Raw genomic sequence first — 13009 nt, forward strand, 5'->3', positions numbered from 1 at the left:
GGCGAGGGGCCGCGGCGTTCCCTGCTTCGTGTGGTGACGGGTGAGCCGGGGGAGGGTCTCACGTCTCCCCCGGCACCCAGGGAGCGGTAGGAACCAGGAAGCGGTTTCTGTCCTCGTTACTAGTGCGTGGCAAAGTTTCCCTCCCTCAGGGTGTCGACCCCCTTGCCCTGAGGTGAGGTGAGGAGAGGTGGGGTGGGGTGAAGAGGGGTGAGGTGAAGTGGGATGGGGTCGGGAGGTGTGCGATGGTATGGGAGCGAGGAGGGGTGAGATGGGGTAGGGTAGGGGAAAGATGGGATGGGATGGGATGGGATGGACAGAGGTGGGGTGGGATGCAGAGAGAACAGGTGGGATGGATGCCCACAGAGTGCCAGCACACTTTGCCATGGTTTTAGTGACAAACCTCCTAATGCCCCCCGTGGTGATTTTGTAGGGGGCCCAAATGCTTCTGGGGAACGGAACTCCCAACCGCCATTCCCATTTCTGACCACTGAAAAGCAAACTGACCCTTGAAGTGAGCTCCGTCTGGAATGGATCCAGTTGTCGTTCATCTCTTCTTCAGACTAACAGGTGAATAAGGTGTATCTCACCATTACAGATGAGGCCAGAAGGTGCGTTTGTAGGACTCTTGAGGAACGTCAGGGTTACAGCGGAAAAAGGCTGATTGTGGTCATGATTTTAAAAAGAAGAGAAAGCATTCATATGCCCCCAAGGCATGCTTTATTAAAGGAAGGGCTATTTTCTCTCTTCCAGCTCTATGTCTGAGACTGCTAAGCGTCAGAGGCTAATGCTGATTTTCTGCGGTCTCTTCGCTTTGGAATGTAATACAGAGGGATTTAATCAATAGGGTGATACAGAAATGTAAATAGGTTTCTGTAAAGATGGCTTTGAAAATCTATAGAATATAATGGAGAACTAGAAGAGTCCCATATAATTATTAAATACCCTATAAAAATCCATGGAAGGAATAATTCTCCATTAGTTAAAAATATATAAAAAGATGTGTGCCATTTAAAGCAGCACTTTCCAATAATAGCAGAAAAAACTGTTGTAATGAATGAGATCAATAGTGTATCCCACCTCATCTCTGCAAATACCTAAGAGCAATGCATTGTAGATTGTTGTATTTGGAACAGAGGAGTTTCTCCCTGGTCCCGTTAACTAAGGACTGACACGCCTTGATGCATGTCTGGCTTAGACACCTTCCAGGCTTTCTTCTTTGGTTCTACTTTTATTTTTTAATATATAATAGGTAACTGATAGTAGTAATTATTATTTCTTGTTGTTTTATCCTTGTACCTAAAATATGAACCCCTGACCACAATCTTATTGCTTTAGGCACTATGCAGAAGAGAAAGCAGGCTATGAAACCAAAGATGTCACAATATAAACTAATCAGGTTTTAAATCAAATCATATGCTTGTTGGGGTTTTTTTTGTTGTTTTAAGAATTAAACTTGGTACAATATCTTCCTTTGTCTCCATTTACATGCGTTCCCTTTGCATGATGTCTTATTTTAATATTCTGAGTAGGAAAAGCATCCGCCGTGCTTTTTCTGTCCCACATTTTCTTATACAATTTCTTTGTGTCTTCTTATCCCCATACCTCCTAACTGTGTCTTGTTCACAGTAGCCAGTCTCAAGTTTTATTCTTTTTCATATTTTCATATTGGGAAGAATATTTTCATTGTGATGAAGTTGCCCTAGCATATACTTTCCTTGTAGTAAAATGGGAATCTCTACAGTTATGAAAGCAAGCTAATCCATGTTCAGGAAAAATCAGGAATGCCTAAGTCAGTATTTTGGCTTTTATATGCATCCAGACATTATTGCTAAGATGAAGGGGGAAAAAAACCCAAATTCCACTGTTTGCAGTAAAAACATCGTTCAAATTAGATAATAATGAGAATAGCAACAATTGCAGGGTTTTTAATATCGCCTGTTGTAAACATTAAAGATTTCTCTTAGGAAAGGTTACAAAATAATACATTATTTAAACATGGAAATGTGGCGCTGTGAAAATGAGAGTAAGAGCAACTGAGAGAACGTCCTTCTTGGAGTCACACCATTTACCCACTTAGGCCCCAGTGCTATTCAGGCCATGCAGCCTGAGTAGGCACCCTGTGCTTCCTAAATGCTGTGGGCATCTTCCCACAACCCAAGCAGTTGTAGAGTGCCAAAATCTGGAGGAAGCTGAAGTTCTGGAAAGGATACCAAAGGAGGTGATAAAACAGCTGCTACTTGCAAGATTTGCAAGCAGTGCTGTAGTCCTGCTCCCACAGAACAGAGTGGGAGTTTTGTTACTGATATCTCAGAGCACAGGCTTAGCCTATCTCATCCAAATCCTGAGCTGCTCATTATCTTCAGTCTGCACCTGCTTCTTATCTACAGATTTTATCTGTAAGCACAAGTGGCCTCTCAAATGTACTGAAGCAACAATGGTGAATTTCAGCACAGCTAAAGTGCTGTAACCAAAAGACTTTGGTCCCCTATGTAATGCTGATTTCTGATCATCAAAATGTGAACACTGACTCACTCCTGCAGCCTTTGCAGGAGCTTTGGTGACAAAGTTTTCTCTTTTCAGGAGAAATAAGTGATGTCTCAAAATCTGTAGATTCTCAATAAGTGAGCGCTGCTTCTTTTACATTTCTGCTCACTGGGATAATCCCAAATTCTTTGGCCAGGTATGGATTATGATTTCTTGCAAATGGCTGAGTCTGGAGATTAGAGTGGATAAAGCAAGTAAAATTAATGTTGACTCTATCAGCACTAGCATACTCTTGACTGTTTCTGTTACTTTTTTAGAATATAAAAACACAGTTGGATCCATCTAGCTCTGTATCTTGTCTCCAGCAGCCAAGACTGGATGCTTAGTAAAACAGTGTAAAAATAGACTATGTATTCTTCTCCTATTTACCTTATAATTTTCCAGCAACGAGTGAGGTAGGGACTTCTGGAACTCAGGGTCGTTTCCAAGCTACTATGCTTAGTAGCTACCAGTGGTCCTGTTCTCTAGGAGTTTGTCTTAAGTCTTTTTGAGCCCATTTGTGGTTTTGCTTTCCACAATGTGCCATGCGGTGATAATTCTTCACTGTGTAAGAACAATTTCAAGTATTCTTCCTGATTGTTTTATTAAGTGCTCCTTTGTTACAGAGGCAATAAATGAAATTTCTTTTTTGATCTTCTTACCATCATTATTTTCCAGACTTTAATTGGATTTCCCTTCAGCTATCCCTCTTTCAAGCTGATGTACTTTATTTCCAGTGTGAAAATTTATCACCATCCTCTCTATCCTTTATAATTTTACTAGAAAACACTACTTTCTTTAAAACTTTGATTCTACTAAAATGACTGTTGAATTTTGCTGGATCTGGAATGGGCAAGAGCTGTATGGCAGAGGGACTCAGAAGAACTCTGAGCATATGAGCGACAGAGTCCTATGACTTTGGGGGTCCCCTCATCACTTAAGGGGGGAGCTACTAATTCTTAACATTCAATTCCCCTTTTTGTCCACTTCCTAGCCCCACACTAACATTTTCAGAGAGCTTTCCACTTCAACCTGCAGACATTCTGCAGCAAAAGCAATAGCTCTAACCAGCATCTGTGTATGTATAGTTAGGGTTATTTTTTCCCATGTACGTTACTTATCACCACTGAATTTCATCTGCTATTTTATCACCCAGTCACTCAGTACAGTCAGACACCGTTGCCTCGACACCTCTTCAGTTTCATCCTGTACATGTATAGCAACTGCAAAGCAGCTTAGATACAATGTGTTGCAGATGTTTAAATAAAAATGTGCAAAGGAAAGACCGTCTCTTTTTTTTTTTATTTATCTACAGAACATTTTGCACTGTTCTGAGTGCAAGTTTAATAATTACACCAATAAAAAATTGCTGCAGAAAAGGAGAGTATCCTTCACTTGCTGTAAAATTTCAGTGCCTGTAACGCCCTTGCACATGATACTCCATGAGCAGGTTGATCATGGAGTAGGGCTGCTTCCTTCTTTGGGGATTTGGAGATGCAGAGAAACACATGCTTCAGCTGTGCACAGGGATGCTGTTTCTCTCCAAATCTGTTATGTGGGGGTCAGTCAAGAGGGGAGAACCTGTGGCACCGCTCTGGGAACCCCTGAGCTCCTAACCTTGCAGTGGGACAGCCCCTGCATTTGGCTCTGTTGTTCACTAAACCCTCTCTCTGGTATATCCCTGTTGTTTCTGAGCATCTTCAGGGTCAGACAGAGGTCAAAGAGGAGGCTCGTGTTTTTTAAGGCAATGAGAACAGGAACAGAGAGTCTTCACATTTTCCATCCACTTCTGAGAGTAAGAGTTGCCTGAAAAAAGTCTTTTTGATTTGACATTGCAAAAATTCCATATCTAACATAAAGTTCCACAAAATAGAGCTTTATTATCTTACAGCTAACCCTCAGTTTTGAAGACAACAAAAATGCCATGCCCCAATTTCTGGTTAAGGAATATTTTTAACCAGGAAATGTTTTTTTAGCCTAGATGCATGATAGATCAAGGGGAAAAATGGGTTTCATTGACTTTTAAAACAATCTTCATTTCAGGAAAGAAAAAAAAAAGCCTTTTGTTCTGTAACAAGTAACATCCTTAAAGTACAAGTACAGTTCTCTCAAATCTGAAATATTACGGCCAGATTTAAATTCTCCCATTTGAATGAGGATGCTGAAAGATGAGGAGGTTTTCATTTTGTTGAAATATACGAGGTATTTAAGATGATTATTTTCACCTGTGGGCTGCCTGTTTCTTCTCAGCTACCATCTCTATGCAAAATAAAGGCAGCGCTGTGTGAACTGCTGATTGCGTGTATACCTGCTACCAAAGCTACAAGCATCTCAATGTGAAGTAGAGGGATGACAACCTGCAGAGGTAGGATGTTAAGGAAACTGATTTCCTGGTTTCTTTAAAAGATTGTTGTTTCCTCTTGGTGTCCTTTTCCCAGTGGTCTTCTCTCTGCAGAGTCTTGGACTGTTTATTTTATAACTGGTTCACTAAGGTCAAGGCCTGTGCAAGCTACCGTGCAAATTCAAAAGCAGTCTTGGAGGTATAGTCACAATTCAACAGCATGACTGATAACATCAGCTCAAATTCCTCAGGAATAAACTGGTTTGCTGCCATGTGTTAACAAGTAGAAGCACTTGGTTTCTAGGATTTACCCAATCAAAATACAGGAAGCTAAAACATCTGGTTTGTCAAAATGATCATAAGGTTATAGAGGGAATGGCAAAGAGGCCAGACAAATAAGATCCAGGAAATGAGCACAGTTTAACCAGAACATAAGTTCAGTCTCTAAACATACTGTCTTACCTTTCTGATACACTGATTTCTATCTTTTTTTAGACTGAAATTCTCCAGGAAGGAAACTTCATGTATTTGAGGAAGTGCTAAGCATCATGATGGTATTTAGTAAGTAATTCTTACCACCTCTCCTGCTATTTCTTAGATTTGTGATGAGAATTATTAGAAGTGACTTGCCCATTGTGACCCAAATGGAAATAAAAAAAATGCAATGAGCCATAGCTATGTGACCTCAAGCCAAACGCTTCAAACTCATGTACCTAAATATAGACACCTAAATAAATGGCCTGATTTTCAGAAGCACTGTGCAACTCTGAGAGTTGTAGGTGCTCTGAAAAATCAAGACGCTTATCTAAGTATCTAAATACAGACTGAGTTTCTGAATATATTATTTGATCTGCTTCAGAATGTAAACAACTAAGAAAACAAAGGTACTCCAAATACTATTTTTACTGTGCTAATTAGAAGGCCACAGAGTGTAATCAACTGCAAGACACAATTTACTCCTATAAAGCGAATAGTGTGGTAATTATTGTTTATTAATTGTTGAGAAGTAGAATTTAGGAGCCCTAGTTCTGAAGCAGTGCTAGACAAGTTTGATGGAGAAATCCATTGTACTAGATTTATTTGCCTTTTATTAATCTTTATCCATAATTATAGAGATTGACACAGAAAGGCTCAAAAATGTCAGATTAAGGAGTTTTGTTTATATTGAGAGATCATAAAAAATTATTTATGTGTTTCATTCTCTTAAAGTGTGATCCATAGTCCTAAGGATTTTTGTGTTTTTCTTTTATTTCTGAAATCTTCATTCATTATTCTGACATTTTTAGGTGACTGTTGCAGGCGTAATTGGAATATCATTGGAAGCAGAAGAGTGTGAATGATGAGTTTTTAGTCAGCACATGACACCACATACACGTTCAGTTAATAGAAAATAAGCAGCTCAAGCAGGTAAGTAACAACTGAGACTATATTTTTGTGCCTGAATTGTGCCTAGAAGTAAAAACTTACACACACAGCCTTTTTCAACACTTCTACTGAGACATGTTTTGTTTAGACACATTATGTTAGTGTATGCCTATAGATATTATTATTTTTATATATTATGGCACTAGAAATCTAGAAATACATCAATGATTGACAGTTGGCCCCTAGATGGTGCCAGTGCCTACATACTGCCAGCGCCTACATACTGCCAGCCCTTGTGCAAGGTGAACACTGGAGATGGCAAAACAGAAATGGTCTTTGTGACACAGATATTCTTGGGCAGTCATAGCTTCTACGACACTGAGTTATTGCAGCAGAGCAACCTCTGAAGAGTGTCCTTCTTCCACATCAGCCAGAGGGAAGTATCTACCCCTTCCTCCTGCTCTCCCAGCAGTGTGACAGAGCTCCAAAAGAGATAGCCAGTCCATCCAGGCATTATGTCCTACCGAGGCACTGATCTGCCAGTTGTACCCTTGCAGAGTTGCACTCCAACTTTGAGTTTTTCAGATATTTGGCAGCCTGGCTATCTGAAAATCCTGAAGGAAGGAGTAAGCTGGGCTTACAGCTGAGCTGCGAAGAGGGAAAAAGGGTACTGGTGAAGTTCCCAGGAAGGACAGGAACAGTAAAGGGAAGTTGGAAGGGAAGGGAGAGAAGAAACAGGGCCTCTGGTCTAGATTCTGCCTTTGGGGTGCTCCAGTGCCACCTCTGGAAGAAGCTTGCTGTGCTGTGAATTCATTATGTAAATCTGTTTGCAGAGAGAGCCTGTGCTAGAGATGTCCCATTCAGACAACCAGCCCAACAAGACATCCAGAGGCACAGCGTGCTCCCGGGCTGTGAGATGCTTAGAGTCCAGAAGGTAGGACAGCCCCAGCTCCCACCCTTTGCCCAGCTTCCACCTTTGACCCCTGTACAAAGATGCCAACACTGGCATGTCTCCGTGTGGAGGGGTAAATGTGTCTTGTCATGTGCAGATCAGTGCTGGCAGGTGTGGTAGCTCAGAGCAAATGCTTTAGTGATTGCAACTTCTGCTAAGTTCTGTCACTTGGATTTGTCCTGGCTTGTGGGTATGTAGAGTACTCACTACCCAATTTCTTCCTACAGACCCATATGCCTACAGGTGCAAACTGCACGTGTCCACAAAACCTCTGAACCAGACTGCAAGGCCAGAGTCTGTAAGAAAAATTTAGCAAGGGTGAATATGTTGATTAATACCCAAAGGACAGAATATAACCATCTCCTGCTGATTCAGGTCTTTTTATTATTTTAAGGAACAACCAGATCATTGTGATGAGACTGGCTTTTAACAAAGTGGTGCTTGATTTCCATTCATGGTAAGCAAAGACCAGTTGCCAGGTTTTCAGATAGTAAAACATGCATTGATTTATTTTTTCAGAAAAAGGAGCTTCAAACCTCAGGTTTAATGCCTGAAAACACCCTTGTAATAATCCTTTTTTATGTGTATATTATTCCAGTTCTATAAACAAGCTTAAAATAGTAAATTATAATACCAAGGTTTGGACAGAGGAAGAGTGTCAAAGGCAGTATCTTGAGCTGTAATGAATTACTTAAAGAGTAGAACTCTAAGTATCTTGCACTGTTCATCTATTCATTTTAATGTGGGAATCACACTCGAGCAGCCATGTCACGATACTGGAATGCACTTGATTTTCTTTTGGTATCAAGCAAACAGAAGGACACACTTAATGCTTTTCTGAGCAATGATGGTTTTCAGAATAAAGGCCAGATAAAAGGCCAATGCCTTGAAATTGCCCCTGGATCTGTGTCAGCAGTAAACAAAGACCAACACTATGAACCCACTGAAACTTTTGTGTTTAACTCGGAAGAGTCAAGTCTAGCTACAGTTGAGACCTTTGACATGAGAAAGAGTGACAGAGCCCTATCTTCAGCTTGGAGCACACTTTACCAGTGCAAGACCCCACAGTTAGAGGAGTCTGGAAATGCAGTGCTGAAGGACTACATCCATAGAGCCTCGTTAGACTCTTCTTTGGGTCAGATGTTCACAGAAATCACTGGTAATTGTCTCTGAGCAAGGACCCAGGAAAAAGTGAATGCCAAATCTTGCCATTCCCTAATTACACTTTGCAAAGAACATGATCCTCCTTAGCTTTAGGCTTCTCTGGCCAGCTGTGATTACCTAATCTGATATCTGCCTTGTGTGGGGTATTATACCCTCAGAAAAGATGTTTTCTGCCCTTGTAGACTACCTAAAAGTTGCTTTTTGGAAGTGGAATGCCTGTATAGAGAATTTAGGTCTTCAGACTTTTCTGATTTGTGTTTTGCAGATTCCTGAAAAGTAATCACATTGCCTTTCCCTCCTCTCTCCACCCCAGGAATGCACACACACCAGATCAAAAGCTTCTGTTTCAGAAAAATGTGCTATTTTGTTTTCAGGACTATTAATATAGAAATGTAATTTCAGTACTTGATAAAACAATTTCATTTCCTGTTCTGCATTTTTACCTTATTTCAGGTGGGAATCTGCTCGTTTTCACTTTGGTTTAACTTTGGTATCCTCAGTCTTCGCTCAAGTTACTTCTAGCATTCCCTTGCTTAAGCTAACCAGATTGACTCCAAGGCTTGGCAGGCTTAGCAACATTTTCATCAACTTTCTGATTTAGCTCTGATCTCTCTCAAATTTATCAGCAGCCTTTTGGAATTACAGCCAGGGCAGTTACAGTGCTATCAATGGGAGATGTAGTATCTCCTCTCCAGCACAGAAGTTCTCATTTTCATCTCCAAAATCCATGTTATTCCCTTCAGACATAATATCCCACTGGAGCTCGGGCCCAGTTGTTTGCTCATGTGCCATGACTCCTTCCTCACTTCTCTTTTTTGAAGCTGCAAAGATTTAACAGTAATAGTTGCACTGTACTGTACATTAAGCTCTTTCAATGCTTGTTACTCCAATACTCTGCTTCGTACTTGGGAAAGATGATGTATCAAATTTCTAATGCAGTAAAAGCAGTATACAAGTGAAAAAGCCTGATACAACTTAGGAAAGTTATAGATGTAGTTCCTGTCTCACAGGTAGCTGCTAGACAACCTTCTAGGTAACGCTCCTCCGTAGTGGTTGGTTTTATGAAAGGACGTTGTATTTTTACTCAACAAAAAACTTGTCTGTAGTCTTTAAATTCCAAGCTTTGCATTAAAACCAAAATAATTCTGAAGCATCTGGGGTACAGCTGTTTCATCAGCATCTTAAAAATTGTGAACTAAGAGATTTTAAGTATTTCTTCTGAATATTTTGACTGTAACTCTGTAAGTAATGTAATTTACCAGTAACACAAGTATGACAGTTCCAATTCAGGAAAGCACATAGCTTATCCAAAGTCTTACAGACATACTATGAATAAGCAGGCTTGAGTGCTTTAATAAGTATGAGCAACACTTACAACTTTTAATCCATATGGACTTTGCAGCAGTAGGTAATTATCATTATTACCCCAAGGTATAGCTGAGGAAACTGAGTCACTGAGGGATGAAGTGATTCGCCCAAAGAGCACAGTGAGTCAATAGGAGAGCTGGGAATAGAGTGCAGAATTCCCTGCATTATCCATTGGAGTCCTCAGATAATATCATTTTATAAATGCTCTATCTTTGTAAAGACCTCAGTGCTATAATTATCTTCCCAGGACTCTCATGGAAACAAGATATTTATAACTCCATTAAGCCTTTCCTAGTAATTTTATGATCAAAGTGAAAAAAATAAATAATGCTGCACCAATCAGTCACATGTCCAATGTCATTCAGAATGGCTACATGATGAAAGCTTCTCCTTGGTTGTTTCAATTAAAGGCTTGCTATCTTTTGAATGCCTTTCTTGTGTCTAACTCCCCTTTCACTGCATACCGGTGGAGAGGAAATATTTCTTGCCATGTGATGAGCCACACATTTAGAATGTACCAAATAACTGGGAAAGATGCTTGCTGCCAATAAAGCCTACTGGTTTATTCTATAAATGTGACCATTCAAAAAAAAATTTTTCCTAAAAGCCCTTAACGTTTGCCAGTGTCACCTAAAATGAGCAAAGCTACCTCAGTATTTCCACTAACACTTGTGTATCTTTAAAATTACAACACAGATGCCAAGACTAACTGTAAACAATGGGTTAGTGACTGAGGTATTTGGACCCTGGTTCAGCAAAGCACTTAAGCATGTGCTTAAATTGAAATCCATTCTTATTCTGCAAATCCATTTTAAGTGTTCGCTTAAAGCAAAACACATGCTTAAGCCGAGTTTTGCTTGGCACAGTGCTTAGGCATGGCACAGAGCTAGGGCCTTAGAATTAATCTCTTTTGGAAAGGAAGTCATTATTTTTAGCTTACCTCTCAATGGCTACAGCCATATCTTTTAGTCCCCAGATATCTATTTTCAGGAGGTATACGTGCTAAGCCTAAACTTCTTGTTTCTGTGACAATCAGTGGCACAGAAAAGATATCGAATGCCGTTACTAGCATAAAGAAAGAGACCACTTGAAATACTTGACTGGTAAGTACAGATGAGAGGGGCCTTCAGTGAGGCTCATTAGAGGGAAGACATAAAAGAAGTTGTGATTATTCTGGGAGGTGGGTGTTGATACAATGGGTGATCTTTTTACCACACTGACTGGAGAAGATTCATTTGCAGTAGGTCAACAATTTTAACTCAAAATGTTTTGATGAGTTTTCTGTCAAATATTGTATTTCCACAGAAAATGTATGTTTTCAGGGAAAATGTTTATACTTTCCTGAAAAGTATCAAAAAATGTTGCAGTGTGATAATTTCTGCGTTTTTTTCCCTGAAAGTCTTCTTTAATATACAATAAAATCAAAAAATTATTAAAGGAAATTTGATTTAAAAGAGTTTTATTGCTCATTTCTCATAACTCTAGATTTCCTCTGTCTTGTTAAGAAGACTCCTACCATTTGTTTCACTGACTTAAACATGGGATTTACTTATCCCAATATAAATGTATACCAACATACAGTCCTGGCCAGCACAAACTGAGTTTTGCTCAGATAGATCTGGCCTATGGTATGTCTGGAGGATGAACACCTGCATTTTCTAAGATATTTTTTGAGGGATGCCCCACTGCATTCCCTTTAACGTCCATACTTCATACAGAAGGTAGAAATACAAAGATAGGTCAAAATACACTATTTTTTTTCTCTGTGGGCTTAAAAATCTCCTGCTTCATACACCCTTGTGGTAGCATTATGAATAAAACCTCATTCTGACTCCTGCTACTGATATGTAGAAAAGCTTTCTAACAGTAGGGAGAGTCAGGTAAAAGGACAAATCCCCCATGGAAATTCAGCACTGCCATATTTAAAAGCAGACTGAACAAACACTTGAAGAAGAATAATTTAGATACTGTCAATCCACTCATGAGTAGAGTATCGTGATGACCTTTTAATACCCGTTTATCCCTGTCCCAGTGGGAAAGTGCTGTCTTTCCCCCCGCCAGAAGCTTCTGAATTATTTCCAGGTAGAAGACCCCATTTAGCTCTATCACTTGACCACCACATTGCTTTACTAATCCACCTCCCTTGTTTTTTTCCACCTAGGAAAGTATGGCAACTGCATGAAGCTGTCATCCACTACAGGGCAGTCACACAGTGATAGGATCCCAGAGTGAAGCCCACTTTTCTTCACCTGCGTGTTTGGTATGTCTCTGGCTGTCTAGAACAGGTACTTCTTTCCTGCCAAAGCCTACACTTTAATAAAAATACATCCTGCCTTTCAGGACAAACATTTTCATGACTAATTCTAGACTGCTAGGGAGTTGCTAAATCTGCTAGCCTGACAGAGGCAAGGCTGCCGCAGCTCCTCGCCCCTGGGTCCAGCGTGCAGCGAGGCTGAGCATAGATTCCCAGCAGGCACATGCACAAACACACACATGCAATGTCTGTATGCACTGATGGCCCCACTGGCCAACACAGACAGAAACACTCAGCATCACACAACCAGCACCAACAGCCTCGTCCTGCTTCCCTCTCTGGCAGATCAGGGTGAAGGTCTGTGAGCGTGAATTGTATGTAAAAATACACACATACAATATGGATCCCGCCAGCAGCTGGGCCTGAAACTCACACCCCCATACCCACATGTGCACACACAAGAGAGACCATCCCACAGGAAAAGATGTGAAAATGGAGAGTTAAAAAGAAGACAGTACAGACTGCACTGATCAGGCACAGGGCACAGCTGGACAAGCATAGCGGTCAGCAGCCTGTTTACAGGCAACTAACCTCTTTTATCCCCTTATCCCTCTTTTTTTCCCACATTTGTTCCTCCCCAAGCAACTTTGATCCCCCCCTTTCCCCACCTTTGCTTCCCCCCCTGAACATCCCATAAGAAGTCTCGTGCGGCCACAAGCTGCTTCTCCCCTGCATCCCACAATGAGTCCCATACCCACAGGCAGTGTTGCCTCCTCAGCCCAAAAGGTGGGAGCTGCTCCCATTGTTGCTGCTGGGTGTCACCCCTGCACGTGGCCAGCCCTGGGAGGTGCTGGGCAGGGCATTGCTCAGGGTCCCCACCTGCTCTTGCTCCTCTGCTCCTCTGTTTTAGGGGGGGAATGTGGTTTTTATCACATACCCTAACACTGCCCACAGGCAGTTCTTGCAGCATGTAGAAGGAGGCAGAATGTAGTTCTTACCAGACACAAGATCACACCAAGTCTGAAAAACTCAGCAATATGTA

The 13009-nt window shown here is 41.0% G+C and overlaps 1 long non-coding RNA gene across 2 annotated transcripts in view; it reads left to right on the forward strand.

The window, feature by feature from the left end:
- Positions 1–13009, forward strand: part of LOC128152051 (uncharacterized) — a 22697-nt gene continuing 9688 nt past the window's right edge. The window contains exons 1-7 of one of the 2 annotated variants that reach the window (XR_008238522.1): positions 1–172; positions 431–576; positions 4774–4888; positions 5360–5425; positions 6151–6271; positions 7063–7163; positions 11875–11973. This is a non-coding gene — a long non-coding RNA (uncharacterized LOC128152051). The remainder of the gene's footprint in view (positions 173–430; positions 577–4773; positions 4889–5359; positions 5426–6150; positions 6272–7062; positions 7164–11874; positions 11974–13009) is intronic. The other variant, XR_008238521.1, reaches the window with a different exon arrangement.

The sequence above is a fragment of the Harpia harpyja genome, chromosome 15 (assembly GCF_026419915.1).
Source record: "Harpia harpyja isolate bHarHar1 chromosome 15, bHarHar1 primary haplotype, whole genome shotgun sequence".
In the NCBI taxonomy this organism is placed as follows: Eukaryota; Metazoa; Chordata; class Aves; order Accipitriformes; family Accipitridae; genus Harpia; species Harpia harpyja.